At 37.9% G+C, this 14,965-nt stretch overlaps 1 protein-coding gene across 5 annotated transcripts in view; it reads right to left on the bottom strand.

Annotated features, from left to right (window-relative positions):
- Nucleotides 1-14,958, bottom strand: part of HDAC9 (histone deacetylase 9) — a 906,973-nt gene extending 892,015 nt beyond the window's left edge. For all 5 annotated transcript variants that reach the window (XM_023512444.1, XM_023512455.1, XM_023512456.1 and 2 more), the window contains exon 1: nt 14,698-14,958. The gene's annotated coding sequence lies outside the window, so the exon portion shown is untranslated. The remainder of the gene's footprint in view (nt 1-14,697) is intronic.
- Nucleotides 14,959-14,965: the final 7 nt, after the last annotated feature.

Below are 14,965 nucleotides of genomic sequence, written 5' to 3'. Positions count from 1 at the left end.
ATTTAGTATAAAACACTTAAATAGTCTCCAAAATGATACTGACCAATAAGACTGTACATGGGAGAGAAAAGAAATGGAGGATACCCACTTCCAATCAAGATAGAGTAAGAAGGATCAGAATTGCCCTTCTGCCTATAAAATGAAAGTTCTATAAAAAACATATAAAAAACAGTTTTCAAGACACTGGATACCAAGCAATAATCCCTAAGAAATGAGAAACATATTTGGTGAACTCTAAGAAATAAGAAACTGACAACACAAGCCCTCTGACTATTCCAGCTTCCAGATCATAGCTGAGGCAAGGAAAACTTAAGCACCACCTAACATAATCCCAGAACTAAGGAGATAAATCTGAGAAACAAGAGATATCAGGGCAACTAGAAATCATAGGACAGCATATTAAAGAAAGATAAGATGAACATAGAGAAATCTCCAAAGATCTGCAGATGATCCTCTTTGGATATTCAGCAGAGTACTGATGAACACATGCATGTGAGAAAACAACCCAACAGCAGGACAATAACCACTTGAAAGAATTAGTGGGCATAGTACCTAGAACTCACATAAGGCTCAGAATTGTGTCTACTCCCATCAGCCAGACCAGAAAATTTCATAACACAGCACAACACAACACATTCTGGTGTGTTGAGTAGACTGCTCAGAAACTAATCTCAAAAACAAGAAAAAATTGTTCAAGTAGATTTATAGGAATAAAAAAATATCTAGCACCCATCAAAGTAAAATCACAATGGCTGGTATCCATCAAAAATTACTAGGCATGCAAAGAAGTAGAATACTATAACCCATCACAAGCAAAAAAAAAACCAACCAAACAAAATTTACCAAGGAGTGAAAAAGACATTAGATTTTGCAAACAAGGTCATTAAAAGTTATTATAAATCTACTCCATATGTTCAAAAATTGAAATAGAGACATGGAAGATTTTTAAATACTCAAAACTTCAAGAGATGAAAAAACTGCCATGTTTGAGATGAAAAACATACTAAATGTGATTACTTCTAGTGAACTTGAAGACATAGCAACAGAAACTACCCAAAATATAATATACAGAGAAAAAAAAAAAGAAAGAAATACATAAACAGAGCATTAGTGATCCTAACATACATGCAACCAGAGTCCCTGAAGGAGAGAAAAGAGAGAAGGGAACTCTAAAAATACTTAAAGAAATAATTACAAATTTTGTGTCCAAATTTAATGGGAACTATAAATCTTCAAGTCCAAGATGCTCAATGAACCCAAAGCACAAGAAATATACAGAAAGCTATACCAAGACACATCATAATCAAATTGTTTAAACACACTGATAAAGAGAAAATGTCATAGGACATGTTATCTATAAATAAAAAAATAAGTAAATAAATAAATAAAGTTGACACAGATTTCTCATAAAAACCAATGCAAGTGAGTCAACAGTAGAATATTAAAATTAAAAAAAAATCTAAAATTTTATATCCAACAAAAATGAGTTTAAATAAAGTGCTTTCAGAAATATGAAAACTGAAAGGACTCCTCACCAGTGGACCTATGCTGATACAGAACAAATGGCATCCCAGCCAGCTTGTGGAGCTAGGGGACACAGATGGCTGCCTCTGCATTGGTGGTCTTGGTGTGGTGGCAGCAAGCAGTGGAACCAGCGGGGCTGGAAGGTAGGCAGGGGGGCTCCATTTCCTAGGCCTGAGAATAAAAGGGATTGTAGCCATTCATTTGCCACTCAGACAAGACCCAGACATGTCCCAGACATGCTTAATGTAACTACCCAGGGCCCCATGGGAATATATATATATATATATATATATATATATATTCCCCTAGACAAAAAGCCTAGAGAGAGAGAGATTTTCTCTCCTGACTTGGGTTTTCCTTCTGCCTGAGCTTTGGTGCTTTTGTACTCTTTTCTGTAAATAAATCCTGTCTTACCACTGATCTGTGGTCCGCGGATTCATTCTTCGAATCACTGAGACCAAGAACCTACTGAAGAGTGAAATTCTAGTATCAAATGCCACAAGGAATATTTAATGGAGGTCCTTCAAGAAGAAGAAAAATAATTCCAGAGGGAAATCTGGATACACACAAAAGAATGAAGAGCATGAAAACAGGAACTACTCAACTAAATAAAAAAGACTTTTCTATTACGTAAATCTCTTTAAATGATTATTTACTAGTTTAACAAAAATAGCAATATAAGGAAGGTGTTAGATCTATGTAAGAAAAACAGAATAAGGAATGAAATAAATTTTAATGTGTTTCAAAAGTTACTTGAAAATTATAAATTTGTATAAGAATATTTCAGATCTGCTAGTCTAGTGAAATTAAAACTGTAGCCATTATTCTGAAATACCATTCCATGTGCCCTACACTTTCTGATTTGGTGTGAGTAGTCCTAGCATTATACTTTTGAAAATACAAGTTGAATTTATTATATTTGTTTTCATAGAGAAAAAGTAGTAAATCTAAAAGGATGTTCTCGTTAGCAAACAAGTTAGCACACAAGTTTAGGCTTGTTGAACTTCATAAATAAAAGCAAACAACTATTGTTTCATTGTAATACTAAACTCACCTAATTTTTATTTTAATGTAGGTAATTTTAAAAATTGAGTTAATACATAAGTAGAAAACTTAAAAATATATTTATAGCACAAGTCACAAAATAAAGTTCCCATCTTTGTTTCCCCAGCCTGCCAAAAATGAATATAATGTGCAATTTATATCATCAGGATTTTTAGGAGAATTTTTATAGCGCAGGTTAGGGAGAGAGGATAACAAAACAATGCTAACTTTTCAGCATCAAAAGGCCTATGAAAGCAAGAATAAAGTCAGAGCACAACTGGGGACTTACAAGTATAAAACCTTATATATTTATTGCTCAAGAATTTTTCTCCTATGTGTAAAACCTATTCAAGATCATATCTACAAGTTTTCTCAATCAGTAGCCATGTGCTGGAATGAAAGTGGAAATAGAGAAATACAAAGGGGATGCATCTTTGAGATAGTGAGAGAAAGGTAGGCTCCAAGATGAATATCCAGTATAGGCAATATTGCCTTACAACAGGAGTTAACTCATCCATAAAGTACAGATAACAGTCTTTTATGCATATCATCCTGAACATAAACACTGATGCACACTCAAATTTGACTAAGCCAGATGTATGAATGAACAAAAAGGAAGTTTCCATGCTGAAGTCTATGCATTCAGATTCTGCCATATAAGACAACTATTAAATCTCTAGCAGTGAAAAGAAAATAAAAATTCTAAAGTATATTTCTGTTTATCAGCAGAGCTGACTTCAACTTATTTCCATAGTTAGGCTCTACAATCATTACTATATTTAATATTCTTATAAAAATTAAATGAGACAATATAAGTAAATATACCAAATACAGAGTTTCAATTTATGTGATAGATTGTAATCTAAGTCTTGCTCTAGCATACCCACAAGTTGCATAAAACATCTCAGCCAGGCTCGGCACCTATAGCTCAAGCAGCTAGGGTGCCAGCCACATACACCAGAGCTGGCGAGTTAAAATCCAGCCTGGGCCTGCCAAACAACAATGACAACTACAACCAAAAAATAGCCGGGCGTTGTGGTGGGTGCCTATAGTCCCATATACTTGGGAGGCTGAGGCAAGAGAATCGCTTAAGCCCAGAGTTTGAGGTTGCTGTGGGCTGTGATGATGCCACAGCACTCTATCCAGGGCGACAGCTTGAGACTGTGTCTCCAAAAAAAAAAAATCTCAGCCACATGCAAGAACCAATTCTTGCCTTTCTAAATGGATAGTCCTGTTGCATTGATTTCATAAATTTTGGCAACAGTTGTAAAATTTGTTATCATGGGATTACATTTTATGTAAGAATTGGATTCAAATACATTTACATGCATCTGATGCTTCCTCATTTTCCTGTACCAGAAAGGGTAAAAGGGCAAGGCAAAGAAATCAATATGAGAGAAGGAATAGTCAAAGACATTTTTAATAATATAATAAATTTGAAATCTGTCCAGAATATCAGCAGACACTAGGATACAATATCAAAATGGGCTAGCATAGCACAAACACCAGAAATTTTAACAATGATAGTGATGTTAATAATAATAAAAATTCAAGCTGGGTGTCTTGGCTCATGTCTGTAATCCCAGCACTTTGGGAGGCCGAGGTGGAAGTCCAGGAGTTAAAAACCAGCCTGAGCAACATTGCAAAATCCTATATCTATACAAAACAATTAGCCAGTCATAGTGGCATACACCTATAGTTGTAGGTACTTAGGAAGCTGAGGTGGGAATAGCACTTCAACCCAGGAGTTCAAGGTTACAGTAAGCTATGATCAGGCAACTGTACTCTAGCTTAGGCAACAGAGCAAGACCCTATATCTAAAAATAATAATAATGATAATAATTATAATGTAGATAACCCAAGTTTAAATGGCTCATTAGGAATGAAAAATATTAAAACAGAATAACAAATGCAAGGAAACTTGAGCCATTAAAAAGAAAAAAGACAAAAGCATATATGAAACTTATCAGAAAAATGGTAGGTGTAGGGTCTCTAACCTGATAAAGAAATGATGAAACACCAAGTGGTGGGGTAAGTAAAGCGATAACAAGTATTGCTGAGCATTTAGGAAAAGGATGAAACCAGCTTGGTAGAATATATTACCCTGTTTTTAAAGTGATATAATTCACTTCATCCATCCAATAACAATATCTTATTATAACCAAAAAATGTAGTAATGTTTGATATGTGAGCAAATGATTCTGAGAATGAAAGTTTTATCATCTGAACCTATGTTGCTCATTAGCCTCACATGAGTATTAAATAATTTAAATTAAAATAAAGTAAACTCAGGCCCTTGGATGCACTAACTAAATTCCAACTACACAAAAAGCCACATGTGCATAGTAGCTACAATACTGGAGAGCACAGATATAGGTATTTCCATCATCACAGAAAGTTCTACTGGACAGCACTTATGTAAAATAACTGTCAGAAGCAGCCCTGTATATGAGAGATGAGACATAAAAGAACACACACAAAGCTCACAGTCATCTATCCTTTCATTCAGAACATTCATTGAGTCTTTTTCATGTGAGAGCTCCAGTGCTAAAAATTCAGAGACCACAGAATAAAACAAAATAGTCCCTGCCCTCACGTGGATCACAGTATAATAGGAAATAACAACATAAAAATAACAGGCTGATCAGCAAACATTTACTAGGCACCAACTACAAGAAATGTACTATTGAAGGAAATAAAAAAATCAAGCATGTAAAACCTGACCTTAAGGAGCTTACAATCTCATACCAGCATACAACATGGAGTAAGATGTAAAATTAATATTTGCAACTGTATACTTTAAACTGAGATCCATGAGTTTGATGTGGAATTATTTTTTTTCCATTTTGCTATTTCATTAACAATTTAAATATACATATTTATTTATTCATTCATTCTAACTGACTTCTGAATAAGCATTTTAAAACTAAATAAATATTGCCACCAAATTTTCATTCTTTTTGCGGTTGGTGTTTTCAATCATGCATGTACGAAGTGAAGGCTAAATAATAACCAGTTTGCTAAACAAATAAATCCCGGTCAGAAGGAAGGTGAGGATGAATTGAATCATTACAGAACACATGGTAGGACAGGCATCCAAAAGCACCTGCACTATAGTGGTTAAAATCATCATCATGTTGAGCAAGAAGATAATGCACGCATCCTATCTCTATGTAGTTACTTCACAATCTGTTCTCCATTTCAGCAATCTTTGGATACGGCTTACACATTTGATTTAGAATTCAATAACTCCACAATGCTAATCACATTCTCAAGAGAACAAAAAAATGTTATAGACTTCCTTAGTGATATCTCATTAAAACTGACATTTAAGAACTATTTACTGGTAAAATTTTGGTCATGTATAAAGTCTGATTACACTGAACCAGCAAACAAAGCCTTGAAGTTAATATTTGTTTTTAATCCACTTTTAAAAGGACATTTTCTGTATTAGATTGATATAAATGTAGAAACAAATTAAATAGGACAGAATCTGAGGCTACATCTTTATACTCTCAAACCCAAAACTGTCAATGTAATTTCAACAATCCAGCATCATTTGCCACATAATTCAATGTTGTTTCTTTTAATTTCATCAGTTCTGTTATTTATATTTGATATTTGCTTTGCTCATTGGTTTCAGTTTTATAATTTATAAAATCTATAGGCCAAAATGTTTATCTTTTATGTTCCTACAATATTTAAGTATAATGTTTAATAAAAATAAGTTCACACTGTACAGACCAGAAATCTTAGCCAAAACAGTCTGTTCTTCCGTGGCATTTAATCTGAGATGGTGCCCATTAGTAACCCAAATCTTCTCTGCCCCTCTTTCCATCTAGGCATAGGGAACCACTGTTCTTTAGGGAGCCACAGAGTAATTGACAAGAGACCACAAATACATATGTAAATCCTTTTATGTATTAAATATACTGCTACATTTCAAAAGTATAAAGATGCTATTCCGGTTAATAAAATGAAAATTCCTTTTAAAGACTTCACTATTATAGTAGCTTTTCATTTCATTTTCTCAGTCAGTACTAGAACTCAATTTATAATCCTGTGAAAACACAGCCATAACCCTAAACTACTAAGGGAATTTCGAGAGAGAGAAAGATTGTGGTGAGCTGCAGTAATCAGAAGAGCATCACTAAAGAAGTGGGACATACACTGGACCTAGTGGAAAAGAGCAGGTAACGGTACAGCTTCCTAGTGGGCCCACTCTGAATAGAATCCTAGTAAAATGAAAATCTGATCTTGGCTAAAATGACCACTGATAGAAAGCTGTAAAATTTAGTTCTCTTTCAATTGCAAGGGACAGATAGCAGGAAATAGCAATAATCTATCAACTTATAGATAGCTTATTGCTCACATAACATAACTCCAGCAAAATTGGTGGTAGAACCAAACTTGAGAGTGACTGGGTGCGAGAACTGAAAAACTAAAATGCTGTTCTTATTTTCTCTCCCACTCTTTCACCTTAACTTTTCTTTCTTGTTGATTTATACTCTCAGGCTGGCCATACCTACCTATCTAAAATCTAAGCCACTTGAGTAACTCCAACTTAGGACTTAAATCCTTAAAGACTTACTGGATGTAAAGCAGGAAGTAGCAACAGTTAAAAATGTATGGCGGCATGTGAATTGCTTGAGCTCAGGAGTTCAAGACCAGCATGAGCAAGGGCAAGATCCCATTTCTACTAAAAAAAAAAATAGAAAAAAAGTTAGCCAAGAGTTGTGGTGAGCACCTGTGGCCTCAGCTACTCAGGAGGCTGAGGCAAGCATATAGCTTGACCCAGGAGTTTGAGGTGACTGTGAGCTATGATGTAATGGCACTAGTCAGGGACAACAGAGTAAGACTTCGTCTCATTCTTTTAAAAAAAAAAAAAAAAAAGAAAATGTAAAGGTAATAAAGATAGGCTAGGTCCAGTCTATGAAAGAACTGGTGTCATACTAAGGAGTTTAGGCTTTTGAAGTCAAATCTGGCCTAAGCTTGTTTAGGAAAACTAAAACCTATATGAAGAAATAAGTTTATTTCAAGACTTCCTGAACTGCAGTGTGCTCTGGAATAGATTATTATAGTGTACCCAATCAGGCTGGGGGTGGCTCATAATTTTCCTCTTTTCATTCTGTACTATTCCAGAAGGGCAGACACTTAGCCCCTTAAGTAACAACCAGAATATTCCATATCCCTGGCCACAGTGGAGTGGTCCAGAGCTATGGACCTGATTTAATACAACCCGATCAGAGTACTTCCTTGAGGTATTCAGTTTAAAATGTTTAAATTTTCAATCAGATACCCAGGGAAGTCTTAAAGGCTTTCTCATACTGTGCTGAGATGTAGAGTACAACTCAGTAAAATTAACAGAAAATAGAAGAGACTTTCTGGGTCCCACACTGAGTTTGTATTTTACAGTGGAACAGCAAGGGGATCTGGGCCAATGATTTTGATCAATGGAACTAGATCCATTTAAAGAAGAGATTTGAGTACATAAAACAGAAGAAAAAAGTAGACTATCTATGAATAGAATACAGAGGCACCACAGAGTAGAAAGAGGGACTGAGTAATAAAAGAACAAAAGGAAGAATGTCTCAATAGACTTTACAAGATCAAAACAGTGGCATCTACTAAAAAAGCTACAGAAAGAACCCCATGGCCAAAGACGCAATGAGGATTCATCATGTTTCCTGATTTAATTTAATAGTAGAAATCTACATATAGGAAAGAAAGGAGACACAGAGCTTTTGATTTTAACCAAAATGATAAGTAGAAATAAAAATGTACAGCCTTCACTTCCCTTTCTTACTTTTAGATCTAAGAGAGACCTATGATGTGTCCTTCCCGCTGGGACAATAAAAGAAGGCATGATACAGCACACTCTCTCACTCCTTTCTTTAGCCCTCATCTTTCAGTATCCTGTTCTTTCAAGGTGAATGAAGGAGCCCAAGAGCAATGGTAGCACTGATATTCACTCCAATGTGAAAAATCCAGCTTTCACCCTGGAAACTTCGTTTATAGCTGATAAGTATGAGATGCATATTATAAGACTATGGGCTTTGGAATCAGACTTAGATTAAAATCCTAACATAACCCCTAGCTAAATGATCATTGGCAAAGTATTAAAATTTAACCTTGCAAAGTTTCTATATACCTCAGGTAGAGAGGAGGGTTAAGGGAGGTAGAATTAGGGGAACAGGAACTAAAATGCCTGAGTTTAAGATACAGAATAAATAGATTAAATTTTTCCTGCAAAGTGCTTTTTAGAGGATGGGCTGTGTTCAAAAGACCCCTCTCTGAGCCAAAGACACAGCACCCCATAGTCTCTGGGCCACAGATGCAGCACAGAGGATCTGCAGTGGTCCTTGCCTCTGTCCGCTCCCTATAAAACAAGGGGAGGCCACGCTGCAAGCCTCCAAAATGCAGTACTATAAGGATTAGTGCAGGAGTCCTCAAACTTTTTAAACAGGGGGCCAGTTTACTGTCCCTCAGACCGTTAGAGGGCCAGACTGCAGGCCCCAGGATGAGTCAGCCACTAAACAGGACAGGAAGTGGCGGCAAAAACACCCAGCGGGCCAGATAAATGTCTGCAGGCTGCATGTGGCCCCTGGGCCATAGTTTGAGGACACTTGGATGAGTGGAATCAGTCCCTTACAAGTTTTTTGCATGTGGCGTACATTAAGGATTAAGTCAATTCTCAGACTAATGTACATACTAGTGATTCATTTAAGAGGCTTCTTCTCCTTTCTTACCACTACCATTTCTAAATGGGGATCTACTACCATCATTCTCCTAAATCCTGGAGCAGCTTTCTTCCCCTGGAGTTGTACATTTTTCAATTCAATCTTATCTTCAGAAGGTTATCATTCCCATACTGGTCAAAATCATTTCAATCATTTCATTAAGTTCAAATGTTCATCATTTGCTCATATTTTTCCTTCTTATTTTCCTCAGCAGTGGGTACCTGTCACCCTTTTTGGCCATGAACAATGAGACTCCATTATTACAAATGAGGAATCGTCTATAACACAGAGCTCACCTTCCACTATAGAAGCTGGTGTGCCAGCAGTGACAGCAAAGGTATCTCACAGGATCGATTCTGCAAAGGAATTTGGAGCCTTGTTTCTGATTTAGTGGCTTCTAAGCTAAGTCATCTGACTCTATCAGAGATTCTATGAGCTGGTCAATGTGGTGCACACATCCTAAATTGACCTTCAGAGAGTTATACCCATATAAGTCTCTATCTTATCGGAATAGAGTAAGACTTCCTTGCTGGCTTTGAAAAAGAAAGCTGCCATGGTGTAAGAATACCTGTGGGTCACCTGGCAAAAAATAGGAGGTGGCCTCTAACAGCTGAGGGTGACCTCTCTCTGACAGGCAGCAAGAAAATGGTGCTAACATTTAGTGCTAACACCACAAGGAGGTAAATTCTGCCAACAATAGAAAGGAGCTTGGAAGTGGATCTTTTCCCAGTTGATCCTCTGATGATACTGCAACCCTGACTAACACACAATAAGATCTCTGAGCAGAGGACCAGTTGAGGTATGCATGGACTCCTGAGCAATGAAACTGTTAGATGATGACAGCATGCTAAGTTGCTAAATTTGTGGCAACATGTTATACAGCAATAGAAAAAGATACAGTCAACAACCTCTAATGTATATAGTCAACATCCTCTAAAGGCTTAAAGTAAAATTAGTTTTCATGACTTGCTACTGAATATCCTAAGTGGCACATAGTCTATTCAAATCTTACCCTCCTTTCAGTAGCTGTTTCAAATCTCAATCATCACTATCCCACTCAAACTAAACCAGTCCATACCTAGCTCCTCATCACAGCTTTGGGAGAAATGGGTAGAATATACCATTTCCAGCAACCTGAATTCTCCTCAATCTCACCAACAGCATGCTATACTCTCTCTGGTGCAGCAAAAAGTAGACAGAAGTTTTCCTCACTTTGAAGTTCTAAACAGAATTCATTACAGTAAACTGGAAATCATACTTCAACTTTTCAGTGCACCACATTTAAAATAATTTGGATGAGCTCCCATAAACCATACTTTTAGGGAAAAGGACAGTAATATATACATATACAGTAGAACCTCCACAGTTGACCACCTCCCTAAGTTGACCTTATTTTCATAGACTGTACATGCACCACATGTATCTATCAGTATAATAGGCCTAGTTCTTTATGTTGACCACCCCCCATATGTTGACCAGTTTGTTACAGTACCTTGGGTTATCAACTTACAGAGGTTCTACTTTATTTTTTTCTTTCTACTTTATTTTTTTAATATAAAGCTCTTATTACTGTCTGCCTATTCAAAATTTCTTGCATAAGATTACATACTACCATTTTCTATGAAATTACAATGCTTTATTCTGCATCCTGGATAATATATTCCACTTTTGAGTGTAACAATCCAATATCAAAAATCTATCACTTTGGCTGCTACAAATCATGTGGGCAATTAACTTGTAAAATTCTAGTGAAGTTTGGAGGAGAGAGGATTTGGCAGGATGAAGTAAAAGAACAAGTTACTATCCTTTTTCTCTTTTTTTAACATCTGATTTATTCAGATATGAGGTCTACATGGACAGAAATCACTAGATAATTCCATAAGCCTCTGTTCACTATAATATCTGTAAGTTAGACAAAGAATCAGAGCTAATAAGAGAAAGAATATCTTGCCCCCCCAGAACATGATCCCTCAGATACTGGTGGGCTCTACAGTGGAAACTCCATCACTATCCTCTCTCAATACTTTCTCTTCCCAAAACTCAAGTTGTGAGTTTTCTTGCCACAGAGGCTAATGATCTTCTAGCTTGACAACTATGCTAACAAACTTTAAGGGCACTTGATTAGTAAAGGGACCATGTTGGTTAATAAGGCAAGGCCAGTGGGGGCACAGCAATGTGTGGGCTATAGCTTGATTGCAAGAATGAATACCCCCTCAGAAATGGTTGTGCATGTTTCTTTGTTTTAGCACTAGCTATTAAGAGTACATGGTTCCCTCCCTATCAATAGGCAATAGTAAAGGCCCATTCCCTTATGACTAAATTGACTGATTTAAAATCCAATCTGCACATATGTAAAGATGAGCTATTATAAAACTCTGGGAATATTTAAATTTATGAAATTATCATAAGATAGCCACAGGAACAGCTTGCCCTTATAATTAAGATACAGGAAATATAGATGCTATCCTCAGCTTCACACTGATTCACTATTGTGTTACCTTGGGTTTATCAGTATACTGCTGCCTCCTTCCTAAAATGAAAACAGTATGTCATCCTAGCTATCTCTCAAGTGTTTTGAGGAATCATTAAGAAATGTAAAAATTATAACAACAAGCTAGAAAGCAACTGTATGTATCTGTGGATGTATCCAATGAAAATTAAGTATGATATCTTTTATTGAAAGAAAAAGGCTTCAAACATAAAAGCCCCAACCAGCTTAAACATTAATATAAACTACATTTTGAAACAAACAAAAAAAAAAAACCCATTGAAGCAAAAATAAAAAGCCACATTTGGATGTAATAACAAAAAATGTCCATAACTACAATATTTCACTAATGAGAAGGTACAGATGCTACATACAGAAGGATTTTATGATGTCCATATGTTTCTCAAATGACTCTCCTTGTTAGCTATTTCTCCATATCTCTATTTAAGAATAGCCTACACCTTCCCCACTGAGCCAGTATAAATTATAATATGTTGTAATATTTAACCAAATTCAAAAAAGAAGTAATTCTAATAAAAAGAAGCAAATGCTATTTAAACCTAGAGGCAGACATTAATAAAAATTTGAATTCTGGTGTCATTAGAATTAATTAATTAAGCAGATTTTTATCTGGTCAGTCGGCCTTAAGATTTAAAATTGTTTAAAACCTCAAACAGAGTTAATCTCCATCTTAAACATATATAATAATTCATTTTTCATATAGAGTGACAGTAACTTCATAAAGCAACTCATTCTACTATAATAATGGTCATAGTTAATTTGGTCACAAAACAGTCATAAAAACCTATAACCATAGATAAAATTACCTTTTAATTTCAGAAGAGCCATCATTATTTTTACAGAAGATGGCAGTTTAGTACACCAAACACTTTCTAGTCAGAGTATCAGTGTATCAAAGACTTTCCAATAAAAGCTAGCCCAACAGGCTGAACTGCAGAGGGAGATAAACAGGAAGACCGAGATTTAAAAAAAAACAAACTGTCGCCTATCCATAAACTGGTACTTAATCTACAACGCTTAACTTCCTTCTGCACAACCTTATGTGCATCTAATCATGTCCACTCTGTAGTGAAGATTATCAATTCAGGAGCAGAGCTGGCAAAGCATCTCTCTCCCTCTAGCTGGCAGTGTATCAAAGGTCAGACTCAGGATTCCCACCATCCATGCACCTATTTGGTAGCTGAAACATACATGAAAACATTAGCTTTTATCCACAGGGAAAGCAACATATTCCAAGAAATGCAGCTCTTCCTGAGCTATGCCCCATTCAAACAAAACGGGGAAGAATAAATTACAAGCAAGTTTTACAACTGACCAAATTACGTTCTTTCAGAAATACAGTATTCTTGTTCATCATTTTAAATACGGATGGTTCACAGAATGAATGTCAGTAATTTGATGGTTAGGGGATTAAACTGGTCCAAACTGGAACACTGGTTTAAAAGGAGTACTAAATACCTGTGGTAAAAAGGCAAACACATGAAACAACAAATTTTCAATCACAATAATTTCCATAATAAATATTAAAGTACTAAAAAGAAGTTCAAAAGATATCCTTTAAGGAGGATTTTTAATTTGTTGACCGCAGCTCGTATTCTTATTATTTACAGGATTAAGAAGATGTCCGGGACATCAGAAAATAACCACCAGACCTTTTCAAATGCCAAAAGGTTTTCTTTCCTAGTATGTTTTCTTTAACATCGGTTCTGTAAGTATTTACTCTCCTTTTTCCTAGATTTCAATAATGCCTGCGAGATTTGAAAACATGACTGCGCTCCGGATGTTCGTAATTCCTAAATCTCACTCTTCGTGAGCAATCTCAGCACATCCAGAGTACTGAATTGTATAAGCATTGTTATACCATTCTGAGAGAAAAAAATTAACTCTTCATTTTCTTTTCTGGTAGAAGTTAAACTTTCTAAGCCCGTCTTTTCCTACTCCCGTATTTTACCCCCACACACAGAGACACACATCTCATTTCCTCACAGAATTTAAAAATGCTACCGGGACACACACCTCCCGGCAGAAAAAAAAAACAAACCAACGACAGACCTTCCTGAAACGGGAGCACAGGAGACTCACTAGAGAATGTTCCCAGTCCAGTCCACCTCACAGGAACCGCATCCTCAGCCCCCGTCGCAGGCCACCTCCCTGACCACCGCGCCCGGGATCTGGAAGGCAGCTCGGTCCCTCTCTGTCACACCACACACAGGCCTGACACCAGCACCTCTCGCTGCGGACCAGTGGGCGACGCCGTCAAAGCCACACAAACGCCGCCAGCCCGGCGCTCGGGGAACGCCCCCGTCCCCGCTCCCTCTAGTGCTCGCTGTCACACCCTCGGGTGGCGTTTAGTTAACCAGTTTACCTCAGTGAACGCATCATCCCCCTTCCACAGCCCCAAACTGCTTTATCTCCCATCCCCCAGCCTCCTGAACTTTTCTTAGTACCCAGTATTCCGACGTATAGACTTGAAAGTGAAGCGCCCACGAACCCTCACGGCACCCTCACTCCGCCCGGCTGCTCCCCTCGAGCAACACGTTGGCAGTACAAACTTTTCATTCACAGCTCGGCTCCAACCGCCACCGGGCGTGGATTTGGGGGCGGGGAAAATCCTGCCACTGACCTCGACCTGCCTAGGCACATGTCAGGGTCTGCACCAAAAAGACCACCTGGCACCCAACTTCTGACAAACGTTCCCTTAAACCCACCAGTCTCTGGGTCGCGAGATGCAAGGCAAGTGGCATCCGAGTCCGGACGGAGATGCAGTTAACCCCGGGAGCCGGAACAGGCACTACGGCGGCGCATCCGGAGGACCGGTGGCCCCCGATTCCCAGGGCTTTCCCCAGCACTGGCTGGGAACCCTGCCGTGGTGCCACTCACCTCCGCCGGCTCCCGCGGAGGCTGTCGCGCCCTCCTTGGCCCCGCGCCGGCGACCTCCTAACTTCTCCCCCTTCTCCAAACAGCCATCTTTCGAGGAGGAGAAGAGAATGGCGAGGCAGGAAGCAAAAAGGGGATTGAAAGTTGACTCGAGGACCGCCGCTGCTCCTCCAGCAGGGACTCACCGGCCACGGCAGGCGCCGGGGGAGGAGACGGCGGCGAGAGCGGCGGGCGCGGCGGGGCAGGCTCGCTGCGCGATGTGCGGGACGCG

The sequence above is a fragment of the Otolemur garnettii genome, unplaced genomic scaffold (assembly GCF_000181295.1).
Source record: "Otolemur garnettii isolate 467f Iridium unplaced genomic scaffold, OtoGar3 scaffold00028, whole genome shotgun sequence".
Taxonomy (NCBI): Eukaryota; Metazoa; Chordata; class Mammalia; order Primates; family Galagidae; genus Otolemur; species Otolemur garnettii.
Note: the sequence above shows the minus strand (reverse complement) of the source record. Positions and strands in the feature narration are given on the sequence as shown.